The sequence below is a fragment of the Halyomorpha halys genome, unplaced genomic scaffold (genome assembly GCF_000696795.3).
Source record: "Halyomorpha halys isolate HHAL.00 unplaced genomic scaffold, Hhal_1.1 Scaffold507.1, whole genome shotgun sequence".
NCBI lineage: Eukaryota > Metazoa > Arthropoda > Insecta > Hemiptera > Pentatomidae > Halyomorpha > Halyomorpha halys.
In genome coordinates this window covers 382,384-394,945 of record NW_027105013.1, presented here as the reverse complement: position 1 = coordinate 394,945, position 12,562 = coordinate 382,384, and the positions used below count along the sequence as shown (strand labels likewise).

General features: G+C 32.1%; 1 protein-coding gene across 5 annotated transcripts in view; it reads left to right on the top strand.

Moving 5' to 3' along the window:
- ed (echinoid) overlaps window positions 1-12,562 on the top strand; it is a 470,092-nt gene that overhangs the window by 336,793 nt on the left and 120,737 nt on the right. The gene's annotated exons all lie outside the window — the stretch shown is intronic.

Here is a 12,562-nt window from a genome sequence, read left to right as displayed (position 1 = left end):
ATATATTCCTTTGAATCCTGATCTCCTTGAAATTCGAACGACTCGTGCGAATCTCGATTCGATTGCGAATCATTGTACGATTCTTCTAAGGGGGTAAACTCTTTGATCCAATTTTCGATTCAGCTGTCTGTATTAACTTCCTTCCTTTCTTCATTTCATTGCAGTGGGGCGGTTTTATTTTTTATTAATTTTTTTTTTTAATTTAGCACTAGTAAAAACCTATAAATTTGTCTTCTAACCACAATATATTGACAGAAACACAATAGGTTTTGAGTAGGTCAAAGAAAGCAGAATGGAAGGATGGTTAGAGACAGAAACCGTGTAGGTTGAGACCAGGTGTTGGGTATTGGGGTCAGCAGGTAGAGGTTTTACCTCTGAAGTATAAAGTGCCTTTAAGAAAAGCCGTACTCAACAACACATGGCCCACCTTATCTCCTATATTTCCATTACATCTATATGTAAATATAAATAAATTTATATGTGTTTTAAAAAATATAATACAACGCTGTAAATACATTCCGACGTAATTAGAACTGTTATATCACAAAATATTAAGTAATAAGACAGAATGAAGGGTATGGAACTAACTTTGAGTGAAGAATTCTTAATTTATAATATTTTGTTAGTATTTTTTAAGCTATTGGTGTGAGATGTGCTAAGATTATGACTAAAACATAATAAAAAAACAATTAATAATAATTATAGAAAAAAGATAAACACATTTTTTATTGTTTATTTATAAGGAGTATATCATGATCTTTAGTTTAACATGTTAGCGTGCTAAAACGATATAAAATTTAACATGAGGGGTATTCATGATGTGCTAAATGTAAAATGTTTTACCATGTTAAATGCTATAAGTATAGGATTGTGAGCAGCCCTATTTAAAGTCATGTTAAATGCATAAGAGCTCCTAGCGGATTTTCTAAGCAACTCATTTCATAACCTTTCTTTCCAACTCTTTGTTATTTTTTACTTCTAAGTTTTGATTAAATTAATCTATTACTACATGCCTAAAGTGAAAGTTTCGTCACTGAGTGCCTTGTTGGTCTTCTAATTCGTGAGGAAGAGAATCAAGATGAGCTAATTATCAACTATCATTACATTATTATTATTATCATTCATAGCTTTATTAGTTTTAAAAACACCCATAACAATACTAACAGAATCAAAACACAAACTATGAGCAAGTAACAAAAAAATAGTGACGAGCTCATCTTGTCTGTTGCGTGATGTCATTCTCCATTTAACAGGCCAAGTAACAGACTCTCGACCATGTTATATCGTTTTAACATCATAAAAGAAGGAATTATTTCTCTATTTAACACACTTTAACATTTTAAACTAAGGATCATGAATACCCCTGTGGTTGAAAGTCTGTTAGATGGAGAATGACGTCATGTAACAGACCAGCAGAGCTCCACACAATTTTGTCTTTTTAGATAGGCGAATAACTTAGTGATGACTAAAGCGACTAACTATAGACAAACTTGGTTATGTTTTTGCTTTAGACGTTTTCATATTCGAAGTAATGGAAAAACAATAATAATAAAGTAATAAAAAAACAATGGATGGACTCAGGAAACACGTGAGATAGAGGATAGATGATTTAGCGAAACTTTTGGAAAGTTTATTATCTCGTAAGGATTACTAAGTCACAAAATAAGAGCTCTCCTGTATTTAACATATAACATAGACTTTATAATACTAGGGGTATTTATTATTTTAGTTTAACATGTTAAATCGTGTTAAATGGAAAACGTTCTGTTTTTGGAGAAATGTTTCCATTTTTTAACAGGTTAAAACCATATAACATATAACATGGTTAAGAGTCTGTTACTCTAAGTGGAGAATGACGTAATGCAACAGACCAGCTGAGCTCTACTTCGTCGTGGTGCTTACTCGTAGTTTGTGTTATGATTTTCTTAGTATTGTTTTGGACGTAAACATGATAATCAGTAAGCTACATGCAAACATATGCCATCATCGATGACACAGCCTTCAGCGGACCCGACAACCTATCTTATAATCCCATACTGGCAAAACAAGGTGTTTCAGTTTGCCAACATATGTACATACATTTTTCATTTGTATATATTTCATTGTTTGTTATTATTTTTTTTCTAGGGGGACAGGGAAAAAAAAAAAAAAAAAAAAACTGTGTGGCAGATTGTAATATCCATCAATAAATAAATCTATGTCAATCAGTAGCAGAACTTTCACACTTCTACTTTTAACTTGCGGAAGGAAAGGTTACTAAACAATTTTCTCAGAAAACCCACTAGAAGCTCTCATGCAGTTAACATTTAACATGACTTTAAATCGGGCTGCTCACAATACTATACTTTAACATGGCAAAACGTTTTCCATTTAACACATCATGAATGCCTCTATAGTCAGGCCATAAGTCGAACAGAAATTCAAATTGAAACTTAAAAGAATTTCCTCAGTCTTCGAAATCAATGATCAGATTGAGAACTCAGGTTTGAGCTTGTATTTATTAAAGTTTTGTCAGTTGGACGTAAATATATTTTTTAAATAGTGTCAATTAACTTTACCCGCTTATTTATTATTTGTCAGAGCTCAAATATTTATTAAGACATGGGTAATTGAATTAAGAAGTATCTGAAGAAAATTCTTGAACGCAAGGGTAATTTATAGCATATCTAATACAATGTCAATGATTTTTTTAATAATCTATGCTTACATAAATTTATTTTTCTGATAAATAAAAGTTAAATAGAAAATAATAGAAGACACAAGTCCAATTTGATGGATTACAAATTTATAAATTTAATTTGACTAAATTATTTTAATTTACTTTATAAATTTATTTTTTTTATAAAAAAAAAAAAGTAAATAGTAAGTAATTGGAGACACAAGAGCTCCGCCATGTTTGATTCTCTAGAACAAACAAGCATATGAATACCGAAGGTTGTCCCTTTCTTTGTTTACATTTATTGAAAGATTGGTTTTGAGGCATGCGTCAAAAGTTTAGATTTGGCTTAAAAGATTACGTGCTACCTTTCGAAGTCCATTCTTCAGTTTATCCTCTATGGTTCCATGTTCTTCGTTTTCTAGAAGCGACTATTATCCCGAAGTAAGAAAGGGACCGATGCTCCCCCGGGCTTTGGGGCCGTCCCCGTTGAAGGGGCCGTAGTTAAGTTGTTGGCAGGAAGCTGCGGGGGGAGAAGGGTAAGTTAGTCGAGGCGTTAGGGCGGGCAGGTCCAACTTTTGGCGGGAGATGAATCAACTTGAAGGCTTCCGGTAATTAGGGGGCATTTACCGCCGGACACGGAAAAACACTTTGCTCCCCAACAGACGGACGAGCAGGAGATAGTGATGTGCGGGGGGCGGGGGTAATTTTTCATTTAAAATCGCCCCCCTCCCCTCCGGTATCTACCTCCGATGGGACGAACTTTTCAGTTTATAATTTGATTCCCTCCTTCATTCATCATTTAACGCGGCAGACCCCATGACCGAGAACGGCTCCACGAATATCCCGCTAAAAAATTCTTAACCTTTTATCCACTCCCTTCGTTACGACCTGGTTGTGAAATTTAATAATGAATTAAAAATGAATTATATTTTATTTATGCTTACTTCACCCTCTACCTGAAAAGTCAGTCTGACGTAGCTTGTGACCACTGATTAATATCATTGCTAGAATTTTATGAATTAATAATATTTAGGGATTTTTTTTAAAAGTTAGTATCTCTGCTTTACTTGGATACATCTGACAAAAAATTATTTTCTATTTTGGTTTTGAGGTATTACATAGGTTCTAACCATTGACTGTATTAAATTTGTATCAATGCTATAGCTTTAAGACAGTTTTTAGAACGACCTCAGTACAAAAGTAACCCCAGTCTACGCTACTATCTTTGAAATGTTTCCAGTTATAATTAAAATGCAAACTTTTTTTTTTTGCCCGATTTGCCACTATTCAAGCTAAGTTCAATGGTCACTAAGTTACAAATCAACCTTTTCAATTAAAAATTAACTTTTATATATAATATAATATGTGAAGCTTCAAAAAAAAAAATAATGGAAGATTATTGATTGACCGTGGGTATAGATGAATGGAATATGGTCCGGGTGCGGTCAAAAAAACTCAAATAGTAAATAATTATACTATTTTTATTGAGCCAACGTTTCGTCCCACGTTGCAGGGCTTCGTCAGGGCTAAAAAAGATACAAACACTTGACATAGTTACAAAAAAACAAAATAAAATAAGTGAAAAATAACAGGGGTATACAATGAAAAGTAAAGTCTCATCATTTGATTTTATTCTTTTCTTTTTTCATCTCTTAATTTGTACTTTGTTTAATATTTCTTCTCTTATCTATCAGTTACTATTACCCTTTTCATTTACCGTTTACAACCTTTAATTTTTTTTATTATATTTTACTTTTCATTGTATACTCCTGTTACTTTCCACTTATTTTTTTTTTTGTTTTTTTATAACTATGTCAAGTGATTGTATCTTTTTTAGCCCTGACGAAGCCCTGCAACGTGGGGCGAAACGTTAGCTCAATAAAAATAGTATAATTATTTACTATTTGAGTTTTTTGACCGCACCCGGACCATATTCCATTAACAAATATATATATAAGTGATTACTTTCGTAAAGTAGATACATTGACTTAGCTAGAAAAATCTTATTTTTTTTTTTTTAATTTATATCAAAATAAGTATATTTTTCTCAATTTAAGTGTTTATAATATTTAATTTTTTTTATATATATATGATCTCTTCACTTTCTTGAGACTGATTATTATCATTTAAATAAAATAAATTGTATTCAATTTAAGTCTTAAAATACTCTTTATTTCATTAAATGTCCAACGTTTCGGCCGATTCGACCATCCTCAATGAAAATCCATCATGTAACAGCTTTTATCATATTTCGATCTTTAACAATTTTAGCAAACAATATTATTATTAATAAAATAGCCATACCTTAAATACAAATTTACTCTCACATCAATAATTTAAAAATATTTTGCAGGGGACTCTGCTCAGGTCAACAATTTCAATCAAATAACTCCTGGGTAATAAAACAATTGGGAATCATATAAATTACTAGACATATTAATTGACCAAAAATTTTGGTTAGTAATAAATAAGTTTCTTTTAATATTTTGATACCTTGACCGCCACTCGGGATATCTTCCTACAATGAACAATTTTATAATTTTAACAAATTAAATCATAACTAAGCATTACAAGGGATGTAAAAGAAATTATTTTTTTTTTTTTTTTGTAAAATTTTATACTGTGAAATTTCCAATAAAATATGTAAAAATATGAAATATATATATATATATATAATATCGGATTACCGAGATTACACTGTATATTATATATTAATGTACTCCTATATATTATTATAATTTCTCATATTTTTTTTTTTCAATTACGAATAAGCAAAGTGAACTATTAATTTATTCAAACTAATATAATTCTACAGATTACTACTTCTATAGAATTACGAATTCTCCAGGGAGCAGTGCTTAAGGAAACATTTAAATCGAGAATCATATCTTGCCAGAATCGATAACAACCCTTTTCCATATCCTCAGGGATTAGAGTCCCGGGGATAATCCCTCTTTTTTAAAAAAATGTAACCTTTGAAAAAAAAAGGTTATAAAAACAGAGAGAGGATCGTATATCCAACGGGGGAGGTCTAAAATGAAATTTCATCAACACCGCACTGAGCCAGTACATCTCTGGGTTTTGTAACATCAGTGTATAACTCAAAACTCATGAATTTCGCAATCATTCCTGATGTTTTAGTGTGTCTTTTTTGTTTTTTATGCCTGTTTTTAAATTATAAAGGAATATACTGTTATAAATGAAAGTTTTTCTATTAGAAATAAGAATTAAACTAAATACAAACCCGCTGATAAAATCTATTAAAGAATTAGGTCTCGAAATAAATACGTATAAAATAAAATGTATGGTTAGCAACTGTGAGAATGGGCAGCTCATAGGTAAGGTACTGTGTTATTAACTCCAAGTTACTATTATGCTTCACTAGGGGGTGTTCATGATCTTTAGTTTAACATGTTAAAGCGTGTTAAATGGAAAAACTCATGTTAAATAGAGTAAAATTTCCTTCTTTTACCATGTTAAAACGATATAACATATAACATGGAGTCTGTTAAATGGAGAATGACGTCACACAACAGACCAGCTGAGCTCGTCACCATTTTGTTTGTTGTAGGAAGAAGCAATGTAGTATTGGTTGTTCGTAGTTTGTGTTAGTATTGTTTTGAATGTTTTTAAAACTAACAAAGCAATGTTTGACAGTAATAATAATGTAATAAAAGTTGTCAATTAGCTCATCTTGTTTCTATTCCTCACACGTTAGAAGATGGACAAGACACAGTGGCCAAACTTTCACAACTTCCACTTTCCCTTCAATTTAGGCATGATGTAATAAATTACTTTAATAAAAACTTAGATGTAAACAGTAACAAGAAGCTTACCAGGAAAGGTTATAAAACAAGTTGCTCGGAAAATTCGCTAGGAGCTCTTATGCATTTAACATCTAACATGACTTTAAATAGGGCTGCTCACAATCCTATATTAATAACATTTAACATAGTAGAGAATTTTACATTTAACATAGCATCATGAATACCCCTACTGTGCCCCTGCTTAGCAATAGAAACAAACATTTCGGTGGTGTAGATATCAGAGGTAATGCATTTGAAAATTTAGAGGTTTAAATATTTAGGGTCTACTGTAACTAGGGGAAAAAAAAAAACGAAGTTAACAAGAAAATGAAGATGAGCATAAAGTCTTTGTTATTTTTCAACTTCGAAATTTCTTAGCTTGATCATTCTGTCCAGAAACTAAAATGTCAGAATTTGCAAACCTGATTTTCTTACATTAAGGGAGAAACAGAGTCTTAAGGTTTATGAAAATAAATGCATAATAATTTCGGACTTAAGAATGATGAGTTAACCGAAAAATTCAGAAGGCTTAACTCCTCCAAATAAGAGAACTATGTTCAGTAAATATATAATTCAGGTGATAGCTGTAATGCAATAGGCATCTAATGTTATGCGGGTTAGTAACGAACAGATTCCTAAATGATGATAAATACAGAACCGACGGATAAAAGTCTGAGGTCCACCGAAGAGTAGGTGGGTTTGCTTCAAGGCTAATTTTGTGGATTTGGGTTTGGACGAGCATCACAAGACCGATGTGTGTAAACAGCGACTGGTGGTTTCTGCATCGAGACTTCGGGTTTGCTAAGACCTTAACAAGAATAGGCTGCAACCATTTGTGCAATTGTGAAAATACACATCTGGTAATTTTTTTTTGTTTTTTATGCAAATAATTCGAAAATTGGAAAAATAATTATAAATCCCAACGTTTCGTCCAATTCACCCATATTCAAGGACAATCTATCATATAACAGCTTATAAGAAATATGAAAAGAGGGGCATGAGAGCAATAAAACTTGCACCACGCCGGTGAAACCTTCCCTGATTAAGATGCAGCTTGGATGGAAATGGTTTTGAAACTAGCGCAACGCAACTTTGAACGCAATTTTCACAAAGAAAGTGGTTTTATTCCTTACTGCTTGGAAGTATGATGCAGCATATCAAGGTATACGGAAAAAATGTGGATGGAGCTCATTTTGAAGCTACTTGCCTCAAATAATCCATAACAAAACAATCTTCAGATGTCAATCTCTCCTAATGGGAGTATGTTCGTACCTTCAAATAAAATATTTGTCTTGTTTAGAGATCTCTAATTAATATTTTCTGTTAGGACACAACCCTGAAACTCCCTGTATAATTATTTGGTATTGAATTTTTAGTTTTATGTATTTTTCTTTCAGTTTTATTAAGTTAATTTCAATCATGGATGATGGACGCGTTCTGAAATTACCTAGAGTTCATCATTGACTCTGTCCAAGCCAGACGTTCCACTGACCAGGTTAGAGTCAACGATGTAAACCAGTAAATATAATCCCACCCCTCGCTATGATCGTGGCGGGTTCGATTCCATAATTATCGGCGGACGAGAGGCAATTAGCTGAGAGAGAGTTGGTAGAATGTAATCTGCTTCTCATTTCCCCAACCGAGTCGCTATTAGTCAGTCGAGGAGCGGAGATAAATCGGATCCGATGGAGGTCGGTTCCGTTAAACAGGCAACTCCATTAGCAGTTTTTCTTTAGGACTATTCTCTTCTTCGGATGCGGTAATCGAACCTGCTTACCTGCATTATGTCCTATCTGTGCTCAGTCTTCGTGTCTTATGGGTTGCCCATTATCTGTGTGGTTTTTTAGTATCCTTCTATAATATTCTATTTAACTCTGTTGAATAGTTTCATTGCCCCTATTACTTCATCTGTACACGCTGTAACTTGAAATATAAAAAAAAAAATTGTATCCAAGATAAGTCTCAAAACACTTTAAATTTTTAATAGTCCAACGTTTCGGCCATCCTCAAGGAAAATCTAATAAATAACAGCTTTTATTTATTATTTAACAATTTTAAAAAACAACATAATTAATTATTAACACAAATAACAATTGATCAACTCTTACCCTCACCTATTTATTTAAAAAAATCTCCAACGTTTCGGCCCTTAGAACATTCTCAAAGAGACAACCTTAATCATTGATATTGGAAGAAGATAGTTGACTGTATGAAATTGGTAACAGTTATTTAAATTCAATAGTTTTGGATGGAGTTTTAAATGGAATAGTTTTGAATTTAAATTGTAAAATTTATATGACAATGGATATATGACATCAATGTTTAAGTTTGTCTCCTTGAGAATGGCCTGAGGGTCGAAACGTTGGATATGTTTTGAAATAAATAGTTGAGAGTAAAATTGGATCTATTGTTGATTGAGTTAATAATAAAATAAATCACTCTCAAACAACCAGATAATAAATCATTAATCTAACATTATTAATAATAAAATAGCAAACCTTTATTATAAATTTATACCTCAGATCCAATAATTTAAAAACATTTTGTAGGGTGTTCTTCCCAAGTCATTTATTTCTGTCAAATTATCCTATGAAACAATAAAACATTAGAGAATCATAATACATTATTAATAAGTTTGCCTTAGCTTATGTCTAATTACCTATTTTGTCACTTTTTCATTAAATTTTAAAGCATTTTATTACAGATTAACATTATTATCATACAATATTATTAACCTTCTTTACACTCAGGTCTGGCTTATAGTTGATTCATTTCAAACTGTATTATGGTCTAAATTATTTATTTTATTATTAAAATTTATATCAGAGTTCATTGTAAATAGTAACATAAAATTTAAACATATTATTCATAAATTAATTTTGCTTGATATTTAGACATAGTGTTTGTTCAAATATATGTTACTTTTCCGATATTTAAGTATATTCAAGAATGTTTTTTTTTTAAACATATATTCTTCATGTAAAATTATTGTATTGTCAAAATCGAATTCATATTGGTTTTTAGGTGCATTTTGTACTAGTATTGTTTTATTTGGGTCCTTCTTGTTTCTTTTTTCTGTATTTTATATTATTGACTTCCATCTCATCATTAATATCTAATTTTGACCTAGAGGAAGGAATATGGAGTAGTATTTTTTTATAAATCATTTTAAAAGATATCTATTTAGTAAAATCCGTTAATTCAGTGTTCAGATAATTCTCGAAGTCAAAGTTTAATAGACATTAAAACCGAAGATAAAAAGCGGTCCCACACACGATGGGTTTGTTACCCGTAAAATCAGACAGGTGGTGGGAAGATAGGAACTTGATATTTTCGAAATATGATCCGCGAAGATCGGGTTATCAAGAGAGTAGAGAGGCCTCGCAGAGAGTTTAGTGTAGGGTCACTACGCCATGTCAACCTCTATTAGGCGAAGAGCCGAGGACACAATACGGCAAGGCAATTTGATTGTTTATTAGTAACGGGATAGTTTAATGGACGTGAGCTTAATACCGTTTACTATATTACATTATTACAGATTACATCTATAATTGATGCATATGTCATGTAATATTACATCAATTAAATCCGAACAACCGATGGAAACGATATAATTAAAACTTTTAGGGAGTACTTACAGAGAATGATTTTGTTATAATTGTAAGAAACAATGTCTCATGATTTCTAAGTTAGGTTTGTTAAATATAATTTGTGATTTGAACACCTAAAATCTAAGTCCAGGTTTTTATGAACTAAAACCCCATATAATATGCATTGAAAACTGAGAAAAAAAATTTCAATTATGTAATAATACAGCAACAATGTCTCATGATTTCTAAGTTAGGTTTGTTAAATATAATTTGTGATTTGAACACCTAAAATCTAAGTCCAGATTTTTATGAACTAAAACCCCATATAATATGCACTGAAAACTGAGAAAAAAAATTTCAAATATGTAATAATACAGCAAGAATGTTCAAATATACAACTAATGTGCCCAAAAAACTTCAGATCTAAGAAACTAATTGGAGAATAGATTAAAAATTAAACGAATATGAATTTAAATATATTATAATATTTTTTTATTATTTTTCTTTAATACCAGATCGGCCTGGTGGGCCTTACATGGTTGATATAACAGTTACATTTTTTTAACAGTTGATTATGGGGGGGGGAAGTCCCACGTAAAATGCTGTACATAAGATGCCCCTAACTAGATACAACTTTATAATTAAAAAAAAAAATAACAACATTCGTAGACTTAACAAAACAAACAATTGCCGCCTAATAAGGCATAAAAAGCAACAAGTTTATATGAAAAAAGGACTGTAAATAAAATAGAAGATAGTTGACCGTATGAAGTATTTTGGAGGAAGATAGTCTGCGTGGCGGTCAATGAAGGTTTCAAAATAGTAACAAAAAATATTTATTGTTAACCAACGTTTCGTCCCACTTTGCAGGACTTCGTTAGGGCTGATAAGAATAAAGTTCTGATGCCAACTGAAGTTTCAGTTGTTCTACGTTAGGGCAAAATCGGCAACACGTGGAACGTTGAGGTCCTGACAGTTGGTTTTATTTATAAGGAGCCTTTAGGGTTTTGGATTGTAAGGATTAGATACGAGATGAATTCGATGGTTTGGTGGGTCCACAAAGCTCAACTCCGTAAGTATAGCCCATATGGTTATCATAAAAATGGATCTTTTATATTAGACTTAGAAGGAAAGTTTAATTAACCGCTACTGTTTTTAGATAGTGGCACATCTGAAAAATAAAAAACATGAGTTTTATTCTTATTTGTCAGATGTACTACTATTTAAGAACAATAGCGGTTTATTCATTTACTGCATAGAGGTGCCTGGTTATTTCAACCAGATCTCGAGTGGATATCGTTTTGAATAGTGAACATATTTCTGGTGGCAAATTATTGTAAAAAAAAAAGAAGTATATAATAATGTAGTTTGAGCTTTACATATTTGTAACAAGACCGATATAAACGGAAGTAATATTTAGGAACACAAACCGAGAAGGCATTTTGAAGCCATTAAGGCGACGGAGGAAGTTGCAAATGCATTCAATTTAGGCCGGACTTAGCCGCTACGAACGCCCCACACGTTAGCATTGTGAACCAAGTCCGCTCCACTGAACCACAAAGCCTTTGTTGCGGCACATGAGATCCTCCGATGGCGTTTGGGTAGCGACACAATGGTTTTTCTGCTTCATTTCGGACCCTCCTGCCAGAGGGGGTTGTCGCAAGATTAGTCCGGACTATTGGAGCTCACTCTGCCGGCATGGAAGGAAAACAGCCTTACCCAATCAGTGCTTCCATTGTTATTGTTAACTTGGCAGCGCTGCATGAGGTCCTAGCTCTTCCGTTTATCCGATAATTGGTATGTTATATCTTTTATGTGCCGTCGGGGGAATTGGAAAGTGGAATGACGATAAGTCGGATTAGGTTGGGACAGTCCTTAAAGGAAAAAAACTAATTCTATTTGTACCCTCCAATTTCTTCTTCGGGCGTAAGGGCATATTCTCCTTCGTTAACTATTATTAGCGAATACTGTAATGAGGAATCTCGTTTTGAATTTAAGAGAATATAGCTATCCCATTGGATTTAAACATACATTTCTGGCTTGGGTTGATTTCGAAACTAACTGTTTGTATATTGACAGTATTTTTTTCGGTTTTTAGTTACAGAAAAAACCCAAAAAAAAACCCGAAAAATCAATGTTATTATGCAATTTAACTCTAAGGCATTAGAAAAGAAGGCGGCTATGGGAGTGTCTCGTACATGTTTTTAATATTTTCATGTTCATTAGTATTTTTTTTTTTGTAAAGTAGTTACCTTTTTTCAATAAAAATACTCTTTTTGATATGTTACTAATTGCAAATTTTTATATGTTTGTTATTTTAATTTTTTAAAAGTGTTACTACAACACCTACCCAACAATAGCTCAATAGTTCCCATTACTATAAAAATACACTATGATAATCAGAACTATTTGGATATATGGAATGGAGCTTTGGGACTCCACCAAACCATTAAATTTATCCCCTATCATTACAATCCAAAATCCTTTTTACAACACAAATAAATTCA